The sequence below is a fragment of the Salmo salar genome, chromosome ssa16, assembly GCF_905237065.1.
Source record: "Salmo salar chromosome ssa16, Ssal_v3.1, whole genome shotgun sequence".
In the NCBI taxonomy this organism is placed as follows: domain Eukaryota; kingdom Metazoa; phylum Chordata; class Actinopteri; order Salmoniformes; family Salmonidae; genus Salmo; species Salmo salar.
In genome coordinates, this window is record NC_059457.1 from 31,090,133 (window position 1) to 31,108,422 (window position 18,290).

General features: G+C 41.5%; 1 protein-coding gene across 4 annotated transcripts in view; it reads left to right on the forward strand.

The window, feature by feature from the left end:
* ripor1 (RHO family interacting cell polarization regulator 1) overlaps window positions 1-18,290 on the forward strand; it is a 134,692-nt gene that overhangs the window by 50,006 nt on the left and 66,396 nt on the right. For 2 of the 4 annotated variants that reach the window (XM_014149061.2, XM_014149064.2), the window contains exon 1: window positions 5,515-6,023. The exons of the other annotated variants lie outside the window; for them this stretch is intronic. The gene's annotated coding sequence lies outside the window, so the exon portion shown is untranslated. Of the gene's footprint in view, window positions 1-5,514; window positions 6,024-18,290 lie in introns of those variants that run through there. 4 annotated transcript variants of the gene reach the window in all.

Sequence of the window (18,290 nt, forward strand, 5' to 3'; positions counted from 1 at the left end):
CCTTATATTAAATTAATCCACATATTAAGACTGAACATACTGTCCTTGGCTTGGACTCAAAAAACTTCATATCATACTATATCTAACTTAAAAGAATTTGTAACATTTTAACCCAAAATAAACCACACAGGCTATTAAAACCAGATTAGCTCAGGCAGCAGAATACTCCATGATCTCATTACATTGCCTGAATAATTGTCAGCACTGCATTATGTCCTCCTGTCCAATCCCTTGGACATAAAATAGGTTTGCTGGGATTGCACTGAGGTGGATTAAATGGGGGGTGATGTGGGTTGGAGGGGTCGTGGTGGTGATTGAAGGCGACAGAAGAATTCAGATAACTGGATAATGGGCTGGTGGGTTTCAATAGAGGGTGCAGGGAGTGTGGAGGGGTGGCAGGGCATTGTGGTGAATGGCAGACCTCTATTGATCTCTCTTTCCAGTCTTGGCCTATATCACACACGGAGAGGGCCATGCAGACTCACTTTCCAAATGCATGACATCACCCAGGGTTGCCAGGTTAACTACCCAGGCCTGTGAGAGGAGTCATTCATCTCTTTTGGGAGAGCGCAGTCTTTGAGGGGTCGGGGGCTTTTGTCACTGTCATATACACTTACTCTGATAATTGTGTGTGTGTGTGTGAAGAGTAGGAGGAGATGCAGGCTCTGAGAAATCTCTTCCCTGGACCGAATTATTTCACACTCAAACTTTTCCTATGCTTTCACTGAGTGTGCTGTTAGCATCTTGGTTCAACTAGTGTTCTGCAATCAGTTTAATAAACTGATTGCAGGCTTAACTGAATAACAACAGAGACAGAATACAATATGGAATTTTATTGAATAGTTTGGGGTAGGCGTAGGCCTCGTCTCAGAGGAATGCTCCTCAGATGCTGGGCAGCTGGTATCGAACCCCCTCACTGGGAGAATGGAGATCCGATGATGGGCCTTCAGTTGGTGGTGGTGGGGAGGTGGAAGGTCGTTGGAAGACTGTTGCTGCAAAACACCAAGTGGGAGACACAAGGTTTGAGTTGACATACAGTTTCAGTCAAAGGTTTGGACACACGTACTCATTCAAGGATTTTTCTTTATTTTTACTATTTTTTACATTGTAGAATAATAGTGAAGACATCAAACCTATGAAATAACACATATGTTTAGTTTATTAATTCTACCATCTTAAAAAACAAGCACACATAAAACCTAAAAGCCGTACATGCACAAGAATAAAATCATGGAGGATAACACACAATAAAGTCTGGGACTTATTTCCATTGTGATCCTCTTGAGACAAGATAGCTAGACAAGATCCAACACATTATGGCAGTGAAATAACAGAACATACAGAATCATGTAGTAACAAAAAAAGTGTTAAATAAATATATTTTATTCTTGAGATTCTTTAAAGTAGCCACCCTTTGCCTTGATGACAGCTTTGCACACTCAACCAGCTTCACTTGGAATGCTTTTCCAACAGTCTTGAAGGAGTTCTCACATATGCTGAGCACTTGCTGGCTACATTTCCTTCACTCTACGGTCCAACTCAACCCAAACCATCTCAATTGGGTTGAGGTCGGGTGATTGTGGAGGCCAGGTCATCTGATGCAGCACTCCATCACTCTCCTTCTTGGTCAATTAGCCCTTACACAGCCTGGAGGTGTGTTGGGTCATTGTCCTGTTGAGAAACAAATGATAGTCCCACTAGGCGCAAACCAGATGGGATGGCGTATCGCTGCAGAATGCTGTGGTAGCCATGCTGGTTAATTAAGTGTGCCTTGAATTCTAAATAAATCACAGACAGTGTCAACAGCAAAGCACCCCCACACCATCACACCTCCTCCTTCATGCTTCACTGTGGGAACCACACATGAGGAGATCATCCGTTCACCTACTCTGCGTCTCACAAAGACACGGCGGTTGGAACCAAAAATCTCACATTTGGACTCATCAGACCCAAGGACAGATTTCCACCGGTCTAATGTCCAATGCTCATGTTTCTTGGCCCAAGCAAATCGCTTCCACTTATTGGTGTCCTTTAGTAGTGGTTTCTTTGCAGCAATTAGACAATGAAGGCCTGATTCATGCAGTCTTCTCTGAACAGTTGATGTTGAGATGTGTCTGTTACTTGAACTCTGAGAAGCATTTATTTGGGCTGCAATTTCTGAGGCTGGTAACCCTAATGAACTTATCCTCTGCAGCAGAGGTAACTCTGGGTCTTCCTTTCCTGTGGTGGTCTTCATGAGTGCCAGTTTCATCATAGCACTTGATGGTTTTTGCGACTGCACTTGAAGAAACTTTCAGAATTCTTGAAATGCTCCATATTGACTGACCATGTCTTAAAGTCATGATGGACTGTCATTTCTCTTTGCTTATTTGAGCTGTCATAATATTGAGCTGCCATAATATGGACTTGGTCTTTTACCAAATAGGGCTATCTTCTGTATACCCCCCCTACCTTGTCACAACACAACTGATTGGCTCAAACACATTAAGAAGGAAAGAAATTCCATAAATTAACTTTTAACAAGGCACACCTGCTAATTGAAATGCATTCAAGGTGACTATCTCATGAAGCTGGATGAGAGAATGCGAAACGTGTGCAAAGCTGTCATCAAGGCAAAGGTTGGCTACTTTGAAGAATCTCAAAGATATTTCGATTTTTTTAACACTTTTTTGGTTACTACATGATTCCATATGTGTTATTTATACTTATTTCATAGTTTTGATGTCTTCACTATTATTCTTCAATGTAAAAAATAGTAAAAAAAATAAAGAAAAGCCTAGGAATGAGTAGGTATGTCCAAACTTTGGACTGGTACTGTATTAATACTCCCCTAGATTCATGGCTAAGGAAAGTGATTATTGCACGAGTGAGCCCATAGGTTAATCAGCAATTGTGGAGGAATTGCCTTGGTTTGCCATGCTAATATCCTGAAGTTAATAGGTGAATGACATTTTTCACGCTTGCTAATAGTAAAGGAGGAGGAGAGATGTGACTGTCAGGGCTTTCGGAAGGATCGGACCAATACGCAGCGTGATCATAGTTCCACATCTTTTATTCAGTCGTGAAACTAATGCAATAAACCATAAACTTGAAATACAAAAAACAAGAAAGCCGTGACGCAGAGCAGGCATACACTACTCACAAAAGAATCACCCACAAAACACCAGTGGGAAAAACATCAACTTAAATATGGCCTCCAATTAGAGACAACGACAACCGGCTGCCTCTAATTGGAGGTCAAGCCAAACAAAAACGAACCTAGAAATACAAAACTAGAAACTAAACATAGAAATACAAAAACGGACAAAACACCCCGTCACACCCTGTCCTACTCTACCATAGAAAATAACAACCTACTATGGTCAGGACGTGACAGTGACGCTATACTGATGAGGTAACATTAGAACACTACTCTATAAATACCTGCTATTCTGACGAGGTAACATTGTAGACACTACCATAGATACCTGCTCTGCTTATGAGGTAACATTGTAAATGCTACCATATCAATACCTGCTACTGTATGCTGATAAGTGAGATAGGAAGTGATGTGAATTATATTAGTTTACTAGATGAATGAAAAGTGACGATTCATTCAGACCGGCCTTACTGAACTACATATCTCTCTGATGTGCACACGGCTGTACTGGAAACCAGGCTATTCGGTGTACAGTGCAGTATATCAAAAGGCACATGGAGCTAGTTGTTTTCTTTGAAGTCTAGATTTGATTTGAAAATAAGTGCAAGCATCAAGGAAAAGAGAAGATAGGAAAAGCAGGCTGCTGTCGTGGAAATTCTGCACAGGGACACTCAAAGTCAATCTTAAATGAATCATTCTTTACTATCAGCATGCTGGAGAGGTTCCAACCAACTCAATGCACCAAGTACACATGTCGATCAGGAGCTCCAACGGGGCAGTCCCGTTAGATCTCTTATACTGACAACAATTTATATTTGCCTGATTTAGCTTATTCATCCTGCATAATTAATTAATCATTAAGGTTAGCTTCATTCATTTGACCGACCAATACTGGGTCATGCATGTGACAGACCAATACCTCACGAGGCTTCTTCTCTAAGCTGAGACCTTGAAACTGAGATATTTTACGTTCTCAAAACAAGGGTCTGGGCGTATTGCCAAATTGCAGATACTGATAGTGAGGATTCGTTCAGTCAGTCACTTGCATGAACAAATAAATTGGTTATTAGAAAAGCACAAAAATAAAATGTTCCATCACACAGCCTTCACAACACTTTTCAGAGGATGGAGTGTTTGAAGAGAAATACTGTCAGCATCAGAATAACATGATGTTCTCTTCACTGAAGCATCTGACTCTTGGGGCAATATCATCCTCAGACTGATAGAGATCTTTGTACAAAATAAAAATGTGGAATGTATGTACAAAATGTATGCACTCACTACTGTAATTCGCTCTGGATAAGAGTGTCTGCTAAATGTCTAAAATGTAAAATGTCATCATGGTAGCTGTTAGCAACTGCTTTTGGTGGAGATGAAAGTTATCATATGCCCCGGTCCACAGGAAGGATCACCCTAGTGGAGTTCTCCTCCAGATATCACATAGGCTTACTCTCTCTCCCTAGTAACTTCAACTCAGAGGACTGTGCAGCTTCATCAGTCTATAATTATTCCTGCATATGAGCAAATTATGGTGAGAAATAAACTGTCAAGAAAATGTGGGCAATAGAATACATCTACCGACCTTACCTTGAGGGTCCTGTTGTGGAGATGTGACCAGTTTAAGATATGGCATCAGTTTCTGGGACCTTAGTTTGTGCATAGACTACACATTCCCTGTCAACAACTTTATATACTGTGTGTATTTCCAAGTAGCCGGGGCCAATCAGACCCTAACCCGAATGGACCCGACCAGACCTTGAACCGACCCGTACCCTAAAGTCTAGACCAGACCTGATTGGACCCGACGACCACCAGACCTTGAACCGACCCGTACCCTAAAGTCTAGACCAGACCTGATTGGACCCGACGACAACCAGACCTTGAACCGACCTGTACCCTAAAGTCTAGACCAGACCTGATTGGACCCGAGTGACAAAAAATGATGTTTATCAGCCAAGTTGCGCTTCTGGTTAACGAATCGGTCTTTATATGTTGGCTAAGTCAATAAATTCAGCTTATTAGCATAAAATAGATATGCTATAGGCTATTCAGAGCCGTGGTGGGTCCATTCGGGTCTATCAGCTGTGGTTACATAGACCCAAGACCAGATAACAATCAAATAACAACGAACAGGACCCGACCTGGACCTGAGGGAAAATTGAATTTTGGACCTGTCCTGGACCAGCTTAAGTCTCGGGTCGGTTCTCGGGTATTGGGTGGACCCATGAAGACCTCTACTTCCAAGTGCAGTTTGCATGCCAAAGCCCATTTGGGTAAGCGCAGGAGGTAAATGGGAGACGTTTATTTTCCAACTCACAAGACGCAAGAGGCGCACACTGCTGAAAATCCCACGTGTCCTTCCCTCCTTTCTTTCACCAGCACATTGCTGCCATACCCAGAACCTCTTAGTTGAGTGAGTGTATCGGTCTGTGTTTGTGGTTACACCCAAGGATAAACTCTCGAGCACTCAACAGGAGTTGGTAGGCTACAAGGCGCAAAACTGTGGCGCCTTGAATGATATTGTTGCCTGTTTTCGCAATTTTTCCAAAAAGCCCCTGAGAAGTTACGGACCCAGGTCTGCTTATGGACGACTTTTTCATCCTCATTGGTTTGTCCACACCCCTTCGGAGATAAGGAGCAAGCCTTCAGCTTTGCTTGCAGGAGAGGGAGAAAGTGACAATCGAGACGTTGGAGGGAAAATGACAAGGGAGCGTCACAGCATCGCGTGAAGAAGTCTCTTTGAATTTATTTATATAATTTGCCTATTTCTGATGAAGGAACTCGCGGAATTAGTTTCCTTTTTATTGATTTGACATTTTCATTTGAAATTCGGATTCAACGATTTGGAGTGACTAACAAGGCGACCTACCCTGGCGGCAGACATGTATGTTGACTTTGTGTTTATCTTTTAGTTCAATCTTGTGTCCCAAGTATGGCATTTCGGTGTGTATTTAAGAAGTGTTTATCTTTAATTCTATTTTCACACGATATTTTTGCAAAGCCTTCTACATAGCCTGGCTACAAGAAGTCATGTGAAGCACAATTTTGAGACCATTTAAGCACACAACGGACTGTATATAAACTAGAGGCCTGGCTATTTACAGTCAAATGTTATTTTCTAAGAAATTGTGGTCTATTTTGTGTCGGTGGAATCCTCCAGCAGATTGTCATGGGTGACGCAGCTGTGATAGACCAATGATGCGTGCAACGGTACACGGAGAGGGTTTATAGTTGCTCAGCGTTATGATGACAAAGAGAGCCTTGTCTGTTAACTGGGCTTTGTTAGATATTTGAAATGAATGCGAGATAAATGCTTGGTAAACACGGGTATTAATAACTCAAGCCGCGGGAGAATAATCCAGGCTTTTTTATGAAACAGGTTGACATACACGTCAGTAGACAATCATGTGTTTAATATGTTTATGGATACACCAATACACTAAAATGTAAAATGCATCAGCTGTCAGTCTACAAGTGCATCGCTTCTGACGCTACATGTGTAACATTTTGTTTCGCCAATTTTCTCTTTGCCTTTAATTCGTTGCTGCTGCTTACTGATAGCCCTCTTATATAGTTAATCTCCTACAATCTAATCCTTCTGTTGACCTTTTTTTTAACATCCATGCAAGGGAATGTAACCTGTCTCTGCCTTACACTAGCCGCAAATTTTGACATTTTCAATAGCTAGAAAAAGCATCTGGATAAAATGGGCAACCACATCCCAAGTTTGGAGTGAAGCCGTTTTATAGTAAAGGTTCTGCTTGTAAACATAGAAGTTAACAGACCTAATATTCACTTGATAAATGGTCTCCTTCAATTCAGTGTTATAGTAGCCTAATGTAAAACCATCATCATGTGGAGGACAATGATAACAAACTTCCCTAATCTAAATGGATGAAGTCATTGATGTGCGGCTGACTCACTCTTGAGAGGGGTTTAGGCCTAATTTAACAGTTTGTCCTATAATCAAAAAGTCAAAAATGTTCTTCACCCATGTTATGATGATATTGTATAACAATGTGTTACACAATGGCCAGCCCAGGCCCACGCTACCTCTGGAAGTGGGAGTCCCAGTCGTAACAAAGTGTGGGAACGCTTCTCTGCAAACTCTGTCTTGTGGGAAGTACCCAGCCAGGGCCACACAATCTGCCCTTTGTGCAAGGGCTCGACCACCATCAGGGGGCCTAATTTAGGTGATGATTCGATCAACAAAAACAATTATGATGAAAAGGATATGCAGAAGGAAGTAGACTAGGAGTCTTTTTCTCTCAGTGGTCTGTACACTCACACACAAGAGGCTGACCAGGCTGGTAGGGCAGTAAAAGAACCCTCAGCGGTTTGTTTTGTGTGAACATGATAGCATGTAGTGGTTTTGCAGCGATGGGTCCGGGGAGGAATGAGAGTGGTGTAATGTTGGGATATGAGGAATATCTCTGTCTTGTCTGTGTACACCATGTGCTCATCAGTGTTGGTCTTGCACAAATTTTGAAATGCACATAACGTATATCTGTTGTAATTCACCCTGGTCATCCACGTGCTTGTTGTTGTGGTAGTCTCGCACCCATCGCCCTGTCCAGAGATCTCAGGATTCCCTGTCTGGCCCTGCTTCCCTCTAAAGGTGTCTGCATGCTTCCCAAGCAAGAGTTTGTGCATATATTATGACATTTTGTGACGTTTCTGTTTGTTTTGCAAACACTACTATTGCCACTTTTTTCTTGTTTTCTAGAGTAGGTCTTTTAAGGGAGTATGCTAGCACACTCATTTGGTTCGCCCAGCCGACTTCGGCTAGTCGCCAGCCGAACTGAAGCATGCTGATGCCTTAACCCTGCAGAATGTGTCAGAACGTACCCAAACACTTTCTGCACTGCTAGGTTGTTGTCCTCCCCCAGAGGAAATATTGTTTGTCTTGTACATCTATCCTGAAAATAGCTATGCTTGTGGCCGGGGTAGAATAAAGACCAGCTATGCTGCTTCCCTTCAATCTGCGATGCCCACTAGGAACAGAGACCTGTTGATCATGCAACAAAACATTGCATGGTTATGTATATAGACTTTCTGTGTTGTTGGAGATTTGTATGTGGATAAATCAATCCAACTATGTCTTCAGCAATACTCCTATTATGGTATAGTATACACGTACCGTGTTTAATAGGGTCAAGTGGAAACCGTCTAACAGAGCTTAGATGAATCTGAGGTTGTGTAGGAGGAAGAATGATGTTCCAATGTCATGCACCTGGTTTCTGTTGGCTGTATGAGTCAGTAATTCTTCTCCCAGCATGCCATTTTCTCCTCGCCACCAGGACCTCTGCAGTTAATGACTTCCTGTGGGTGACTGTCAGGGCTCTACAGTGCGACAATTTTACTCGTATATGCGCCTAAATATGAAGGATTCTAGCTTTATTATCTCAAATATTTGTTATTGTGCTCCTAAATTTCTTTGTGTGTGCCTACATTTTTCAATTTAGGCGCCATGTCCTTGTAAAAAAGGTCAGCGAATAGCCCTGGCTGTGTTCCTGAAGTCGGACATGCAGCCAATTGTCATCGCTCTCTCTTTGTCATACACATACACACTTTTGTTTTACTATCCTTGTGGGGACCAAACAATTGATTCTCATTCACTGTCCTATTTGCCCTAATTCTAACCCGTAACCTAACCCATCAGCCTAAAATAGCCTTTTTCCTTGTGGGGACCAGCAAAATATGAGTAATTGTCAGAATTTACCTAGTTTTACTATCCTTGTGAGGACTTCTGGTCCCCACAAGGATAGTAAAAACACACACACACTCAAATGCACTCAAGCTTGCCCACAGGATAATTGCTTGTGTGCACACAGTCATATCAACCACTTTAATTAAGGACACAATTAGTGTTTGTTGATGTGTTTGGCTCTTGTTGAGTGTTATGGGTTTGGGGGGTGTTGATTCACTGTCAGTCATTACAATACTAATCTCTTTATTATTATTCCATTGGCACAAACCCTTTAGTTCTGCGACATTGGGGGGAACATTGAATACTCTGCTCAGAATGTCATGGGTCCCACAGAAGCGACAGAGTGCAGGGTAGCCCAGTCTATTTCAGAACACTGTGCGACAATAAGGCAGCCAATAGTATTATTCAGAACTCACAGAAAAAAGAAGAGACCACAGTGTTGCTGTCAAGCTCCCTGAGCTGGTACGAACAGGAAGCTGCAGGAATTACAGTTATGTGGTGGTGATGTCTATGAAGTATGACAGCTGTATAAAAGCCTGTGCAGCTAACCTGCACTCAGATACCCTAATTACTGTTCTGTGTGTAGTTGTTTACAGTGTTTCTCTTACTGGGCTTAATTGTTTAGATAATGCAGTATGTTATATGAGCAATATCTAATTGTGGGGAGTAAAGAAATTAATGATAAATAATGAATTTACATGATCTATGCTGTGAGTGTAGTTCAAAATACTGTCTTCATTCCGGTAGTAAAACACAGTAAATAGGAGACGGAGATCAACAATGTAATCCAAATATTATTTTGAGAAGTTTGAACTGTATGATAATGACATGATCGTCATGTATAGAAGTACAGGCCATGTCATATGGCTTAACTATAAGGTATCTACTGGATGAGTACCATTAGGTGTGTAGAGATGTTTTCTGTTTCTCTGCAGTGTATATTTTCTGTGTGATTCAGCAGTCTCTGTTTCATCTGTGTATTTCTCCAGTGTATCATTACTCTGTGTGGCAAGAGCATGCTATTATAGAGCAGCTGCACTAGGTGACTCACTCTGACCGGGCACAGTTATGATGCAGGCACAAACCACAAGCAAATATACACTGAACAAAAATATAAACGCAACATGTAAAGTGCTGGTCCCATGTTTAATGAGCTGAAATAAAAGATCACAGAAATGTCCCATATGCACAAAATGCTTATTTCTCAAATTCTGTGCACAAATTTGTTTACATCCTTGTTAGTGAGCATTATATCCTTTGCCAAGATAATACTTCCACCTGACATATCAAGAAGCTCATTAAACAGTATGATCATTACATAGGTGCACCTTGTGCTGAGGACAATTAAAGGCTACTCTAAAATGTGCAGTGGTCTCAAGTTTTGAGGGAGTGTGAGGAATGTCCACCAGAGCTGTTGCCAGAGAATTTATGTGTAATAAAGCCCTTAAAGCTCATTCTGATTGGCTGGGTCTGGCTACCAAGTGGGTAGGCCTATGCCCACCCACGACTGCGCCCCTGCCCAGTCATGTGAAATTCATTAGATTAGGGCCTAATTTATTTATTTCAATTGACTGATTTCCTAACATGAACTGTAACTCAGCAAAATCTTTTAAATTGTTGCATTTTTATTTCTGTTCTGTGTATATATATATATATATATATATATATATATCAATGCTTTGTACACCCATGGTTATGCTGCACATACAAAGGCTAGATGTGTTCATGTATCGAAGTACAACAGAACAAGTGTAAGCTTAAACACAGATTAACTAGGTATTGACATCCAGAGTCCAGACAGCTTTAAGTGTGCTATGTTCTCTGATGCCAATGGGCAATTCCACAGTAACAGAATGATGCTGAGACTGATTTTTCACTTTAAAATGTATGTGAAACAATTGCAAAGTTAAACAAACCATACAACTCTATGCACAATGACTACTTTTATCAATTTCCCAATATTTTTTGTTACAAAAACACATTTGCTTGAAGAACAGTGCAGATGCAAAGTTTGGTAACAAAATTATGGTTTTCAGTGGAAATTGTTAAAAGTAGGGAGTTGTATAGTTTCTTTAACTTGCAAACATTGTTTTTTTTGTTTGGCATACATTTTAATGTGAAAAATCTGCGTCTCAGCATCATTCTGTTACCTTAAAATTGCCACTATGTAGGGCGGCAGGAAGCATAGTGGTTAGACCGTTAGGTCGCTAGTTCAAATCCCCAAGCCGACAAGGTGAAAAGTCTGATGTGCCCTTAAGCAAGGCACTTAACACTAATTGCTCCAGGGTTGATAATGGCTGACACTGGGTCACGGCCAGTGTCAGCCATTATCAACCCTGGAGCAATTAGTGTTAAGTGCCTCAGGGGGAGTTGGGATATGCTAAGAACACATTTCCAATTCACACGTGTAAAATAAACACATCTTGACATCATGGGAAAATCAAAAGAAATCAGCCAAGACCTCAGAAAAAATTTGTAGACCTCCACAAGTATGGTTCATCCTTGGGAGCAATTTCCAAACGCCAAAAAGGTACCACGTTCATCTGTACAAACAATAGTACGCAATAGTAAACACCATGGGACCACGCAGCCGTCATAACGCTCAGGAAGGAGACGCTTTGTCTCCTTGCGATGAACGTACTTTGATGCGAAAAGTGCAAATCAATCCCAGAACAACAGCAAAGGACCTTGTGAAGATGCTGGAGGAAACGGGTACAAAAGTATCTATATCCACAGTAAAACGAGTCCTATATCGACATAACCTGAAAGGCTGCTCAGCAAGGAAGAAGCCACTGCTCCAAAACCGCCATATAAAAGCCAGACTACGGTTTTTCCAAAAAACGTACTTTTTGGATAAATGTCCTCTGGTCTGATAAAACAAAAAAATAACTTTTCCATAATGACCATAGTTATGTTTGGAGGAAAAGGGGGGAGGCTTGCAAGCCGAAGAACACCATCCCAACAGTGAAGCACGGGGGTGGCAGCATCATGTTGTGTGGGTGCTTTGCTACAGGAAGGACTGGTGCACTTCACAAAATAGATGGCATCATGAGGGAGGGAAATTATGTGGAATATTGAAGCAACATCTCAAGACATCAGTCAGGAAGTTAAAGCTTGGTCGCAAATGGGTCTTCCAAATGGACAATGACCCCAAGCATACTTCCAAAGTTGTGGCAAAATGGCTTAAGGACAACAAAGTCAAGGTATTGGAGTGGCCATCACAAAGCCCTGACCTCAATCCTATAGAAAATTTGTGGGCAGAACTGAAAAAGCGTGTGCGAGCAAGGAGGCTTACAACCCTGACTCAGTTACACCAGCTCTGTCAGGAGGAATGGGCCAAAAATCACCCAACTTATTGTGGGAAGCTTGTGCAAGGCTACCTGAAACGTTTGACCCAAGTTAAACAATTTAAAGGCAATGCTACCAAATACTAATTGAGTGTATGTCAACTTCTGACCCACTGGGAATGTGATGAAAGAAATAAAAGCTGAAATAAATCATTCTCTCTACTATTATTCTGACATTTCACATTCTTAAAATACAGTGGTGATCCTAACTGACCTAAGACAGGGAATTGTTACTCTGATTAAATGTCAGGAATTGTGAAAAACTGAGTTTAAATGTATCTGGCTAAGGTGTATGTTAACTTCTGACTTTAACTGTAGATACAAATCGGCCACCGTACTGCATCGCCATGCACCTCCCTTATTTTGTAACAATGCGGAGGGCTGCGTGGGGGTGTTACATCCTGTAGAAAACACAATCTCAATTCCTTGACTACCACTCTGCACTGCTCCGTGCAGCGCAAGAAGTATGAATGCCCTGACTTCTGTTGAGTCCATATCACCATAAATGCTGTATGGTCAATAAATTTACTGTTAATTAATATAATTTCTAATCTACAGTGTTTGTTACTTTGGTTATGGTAATTTCTGCTTTTGCATTCAGTATTATTATTCCAGTTATTGTCGGAGTGGACACAGGTTGTGCACTTTGCAAACAATGTTATACTTGTGAGAATCAAGTTTTGTTTTTTTTCATTACATGCGTTATGTTAATTTAGTCATTGCCTTTTGTTTGGAGCGCTCCTGCCAATGTTGAGTAAGGATGTGCATGCATAGAAGTAGGCCTATACCAGGCCTGCGTGGAAATGTGCCCATTTGGGGACCTGATAGTATTTCTGATTGGCTTAACGCACCACCGCTAATGACCTGTAGAGTTTTCTTCACCTCAAACAGCAAGCAAACAGTCAGTTTTTACATCCATTGAGAATGACAATAGTTCCTCAATGTATTTGAGAAATCTTTCCAGCCCTCTCCCTTTCGATAACTACTCAGTGTGAAAGGGAAAAATGTCATGCTCTGATCCAGTGGAAATGTCATAAAATAGTTCTACCTGATTACTCATGAGTGCTTGACTTGGACTGAAATAGGTTCCGGTACTCATTTTGGGTGCTGGTACTGTTTTATATTTAGGTGCAGGATCTCCACAATACTTTTGAGCTAATATTCTATAAGAGGAACAGGAGCTCAAACAGTAGAACATTTTGAGGTGCTGGTTCTCCGCTCCGGTGAGCTCCTGCCAAAGTCAAGCACTGCTTCTAAATCCTTGAGCCAAAAACATACAGCAGTGTCTGTCCCGAGCTCACTTGCGCAGGTACTCTGAGGGCCCAGAATATTTTATACAATGTTGCAAGTTCGCTAGCTCAATCAAGCTTTGGGCCAGACCCAAGTTAATGGTTTATACAATGTTTAAAGTTCGTTGCAGACAGGCCATGTGTAGCCAATGTGATTTATCGGGTATTTGTTTTTAATCATGATATTTTCTACCTGCAGGCTGCAATGTTTTTATTTTCTGGCTTTATGTAGGCTATTTTTACATTGTTGGCAATTGCAATAGAAGTTACTTTTTATGTTTGTATCGTTTTCATTTAGATTTGGATAGAATTTGGATTAACCACATGACAGTGACTTTGAGATATGAAAATGTGTATATAAAAACCATAACTGGCACACAGATCGGTAGAAATGGTAAGATAAATTGGCATTCCACATGAGGAAGGTTGCCGACTCCTCGTGTAGCCTATTACCGGCAACTTCAGGAGAGTAATGGCAGAATATGCAAAAGCCAGCAGGAGCGAGATGAGAATAGTTGGGTTAGGTTAAGATTTAATTATTCTGGTTATCTATATCTCTGGTGCCCTCTTGAGGCATTTTTCTTATTTCATCAAACCATAAGCTTAAAGCATCAGACAAGCTCAATGCATATATTTGATATTATTTAAACACATAGGGTGTGTTTATACATGGAAAAATACACATTTAAAAATTCCGACCGGCCTCCTGAGTGGCACAGCAGTCTAAGGCACTGCATCACAGTGCTTGAGGTGTCACGAAAGACCCGGGTTTGATCCCAGGCTGTTTCACAGCTGGCAGTGACCGGGAGACCCATGAGACGGCGCACAATTTGCCCAGCGTCGTCCGGGTTAGGGGAGGGTTGTCCCATTGCGCTCTAGCAACTCCTTTTGGCGGGCCGGGCGACTGCAAGCAGACTTCGATCACCAGCTGGACGTTGTTTCCTCCGACACATTGGTGCGGCTGGCTTTTGGGTTAAGTGAGCAATGTGTCAAGAAGCAGTGTGGCTTGGCAGGTTCGTGTTTAGGAGGACGCATGGCTCTCGATTGTCGACTCTTCTCGAGACGGGGATGGGGGCTATGGGAGAAGACTGTAACTACAAATTGGATATCACGAAATTGGAGGGAGAGAGTGGTAAAAAAATGTAATTTTTTTTTTTTTTAAATCCACCAATCAATGACAACTTTGCACACTCTTGGCATTCTCTCAACCAGCCTTAGACCGGTGGAAATCTGTCCTTTGGTCTGATGAGTCCAAATTTGAGATTTTTGGGTCATTTAACCAGCGTGGCTACCACAGCATTCTGCAGCGATACACCATCCCATCTGGTTTGCGCCTAGTGGGACAATCATTTGTTTTTCAACAGGACAATGACCCAACACACCTCCAGGCTGTGTAAGGGCTATTTGACCAAAAGAGCGATGGAGTGCTGCATCAGATGACCTGGCCTCCACAATCACCTGACCTCAACCCAATTGATATGGTTCAGGATGAGTTGGACTGCAGAGTGAAGGAAAATACTGTTGAACTCCTTCAAGACTGTTGGAAAAGCATTCCAGGTGAAGCTGGTTGAGAGAATGCCAAGAGTGTGCAAAGCTGTCATCAAGGCAAAGGGTGGCTCCTTTGAAGAATCAAAAAATATATATTTTGTTTTGTTTTAGCTTTTTTGGTTACTACATGATTCCATATGTTTTATTTCATACTTTTGATGTCTTCACCATTATTCCACAATGTACAAAACAGTAAAATAAAGAAAAACCCTTGAACGAGTAAATGTATCCAAACGTTCGACTGGTACTGTACATAAAGTACCGTTCAAAAGTTTGAGATCACTTAGAAATCTCCTTGTTTTTGAACGAAAAGCGGGTTTTTTGTCCATTAAAATAACATCAAATTTGTCAGAAATACAGTGTAGACATTGGTAATATTGTAGCTGGAATCGGCTTATTTTTAATGTACGCCGATGTAGATATTTCAGAGGCCCATTATCAGCAACCATCACTCCCGTGTTCCAATGGCACATTGTTAGCTAATCCAAGTTTATCATTTAAAAGGCTAATTGATCATTAGAATACCCTTTTGCAATTATGTTAGCACAGCTGAAAACTTTTGTGATTAAAAAAGCAATAAAACTGGCCTTTAGAATAGTTGAGAATCTGGAGCATCAGCATTTGTGGGTTCGATTACAGGCTCAAAATGGCCAGAAACAAAGAACGTTCTTCTGAGACTCATCAGTCTATTCTTGTTCTGAGAAATGAAGGCTATTCCATGTGAGAAATTGCCAAGAAACTGAAGATCTGGTACAACGCTGTGTACTACTCCCTTCACAGGACAGAGCAAACTGGCTCTAACCCGAATAGGAAGAGTTGGAGGCCTCGGTGCACAACTGAGCCTGAGGACAAGTACATTAGAGTGTCTAGTTTGAGAAACAGACGCCTCACAAGTCCTCAACTGGCAACTTCATTAAATAGTACCCGCAAAACACCAGTCTCAACGTCAACAGTGAAGAGTCGACTCCGGGATGCTGGCCTTCTAGGCAGAGTTCCTCTGTCCAGTGTCTGTGTTCTTTTGCCCATCTTAATCTTTTATTTTTATTGGCCAGGATGAGATATGGCTTTTTCTTTGCGTTTCTGCCTAGAAGGCCAGCATCCCGGAGTCGCCTCTTCACTTTTGACGTTGAGACTGGTGTTTTGCAGGTACTATTTAATGAAGCTGCCTGCGTTCCACAGGGATGCTGGCCCATGTTGACTCCAATGCTTCCCAAAGTTGTCCTTTGTGGTGGCCCATTCTTTATGCACACGGGAACCCAGTAGCTTTGCAGTTCTTAACACAAACCGGTGCGCCTGGCACCTACTACCATACCCCATTTAATGGCACTTAAATATTTTGTCTTGCCCATTCACCTTCTGAATGGCACAAATACACAATCCATGTCTCAATTGTCTCAAGGCTTAAAAATCATTCTTTAACCTGTCTACTCCCCTTCATCTACACCGTTTGAAGTGGATTTAAAAGGTGACATCATAGCATTCACCTGGTTTCACATGGTCAGTGTCTCATGGAAAGAGCAGGTGTTCATAATGTTTTGTACACTCAGTGTATATTTTATTATTCTATAAAACAGAAACCTGCCAGCATGTCTGGGCAGGTTCTCTCTGTCGCAGGTAGCATCAGGCAAGGTTGGGTAATCAGCTTACAGTCTCTGTGTAGCGAATAGTTTCACTGTTGAGTGAAGAGGAAGGTGTCCAAGTCACCCTCATTCTCACTGACTGAAGTCACATTTTATTGGTCACATGCAGATGTTATTGCGGGTGTAGTAAAATGCTTGTGTTCCTAGCTCCAACAGTGCAGTAGTATCTAATAATACACACACATCTAAAAGTAAAAGAATGGAATTACAAATACAAATATTAGGATGAGCAATGTCGGAGTGGCATGGACTAAGATACATTCGATTAGAATACAGTATATACATATGAAATGAGTAAAGCAGTATGTAAACATAGTGACTACTGTTCCATTATTAAAGTGATCAGTCAATGTAGCGTGTAATGTTTACATACTGCTTTACTCGTAGCTCAGTTGGTAGAGCATGGTGTTTGCAACACCAGGCTTGTGGGTTCGATTCCCACGGGGGGCCAGCACAGGAAAAAAAAAAATGTATGAAATTGTATGAAATGTATGCATTCACTACTGTAAGTCGCTCTGGATAAGAGCGTCTGCTAAATGACTGAAATGTAAATTGTTTACCTTCTGTAAGTTTAAGAAGCATTGCCGGCAGGACTGTAGTGCTACAGCATCAAGTGACACATAAGCCTCTTAGTGGCCAGCTCGGGATTAAACAAGTCTGTGGTTCAGGGAGGTCCCTCACTGTGCAACGATCAGCTGCGCTGCTCTACCACAGTCACTGGACGATGGAAATTGTCACAGGGTTAAACTTGACATTCTACAGTCCCACTGGTCCCATACAGTCCCATCCCCCTTTCATGAGCATGTCTATAGCTCTGTTAAGGCGTCCTCATGCATCCAAGCCTAAAACAGTTCGGAAGATGACGTTTTGGACATTGGTAAGGATTTTTTTCAGCTGTTCGGGCACATTTTTTCTGGAGGCAAGCCGGAATTCAGAGCCGAAGTCTACGCCCCTTCGTTGGTGATTGGTCAACAGTAGGGATTCTTCAATAAAGTCTTTAACGAGAGACGACTCGTTATCGTGCAAAAACAATTAATTGAGAAATACTACACCAAACATCTTAGTTAGATGTAAAATTGTGTGACTAAGATCTCATCTGCAAAAAGAATGACAAATTTCTAAATTATCTTACATTAATTATGACTATTTTGAGGAAGTGTATACTGGCTACCGCGTCGCAAAATGGACAAACAGTACTATTGCCTCTTTTCTCGTTTTTCAAGCTAATGTCTTTTAAGGGAGTTTGGCTAGCCGAGTTCGGCTAGACACCAGCCGAACGGAAGCATACTGACGCCTTAAGGCCAGCCATTTCCGGTATCAGCCCAATTATCACATTTTTATTTGTCACGTGTTGATTACAGCAGGTGTAGACCTTACCGTGAAATGCTTACTTACGAGCCCTTAACCAACAATGCAGAGTTTTTTTTTTTTTTTAAAGTAAGATAAATTTGCTAAATAAACTAAAGGAAAAATAGTAACACAGTTAAAAAAAAAACTATAACGAGGATATATACAAAAGGTATTGGTACCGAGTCAATTAGGTGGCTAGTTCTGTCAGTTGGTCTGCGGCAGATTTATTTTGCTAAAGTAACTAACAGTACCTGGAGGTGAGTGAGT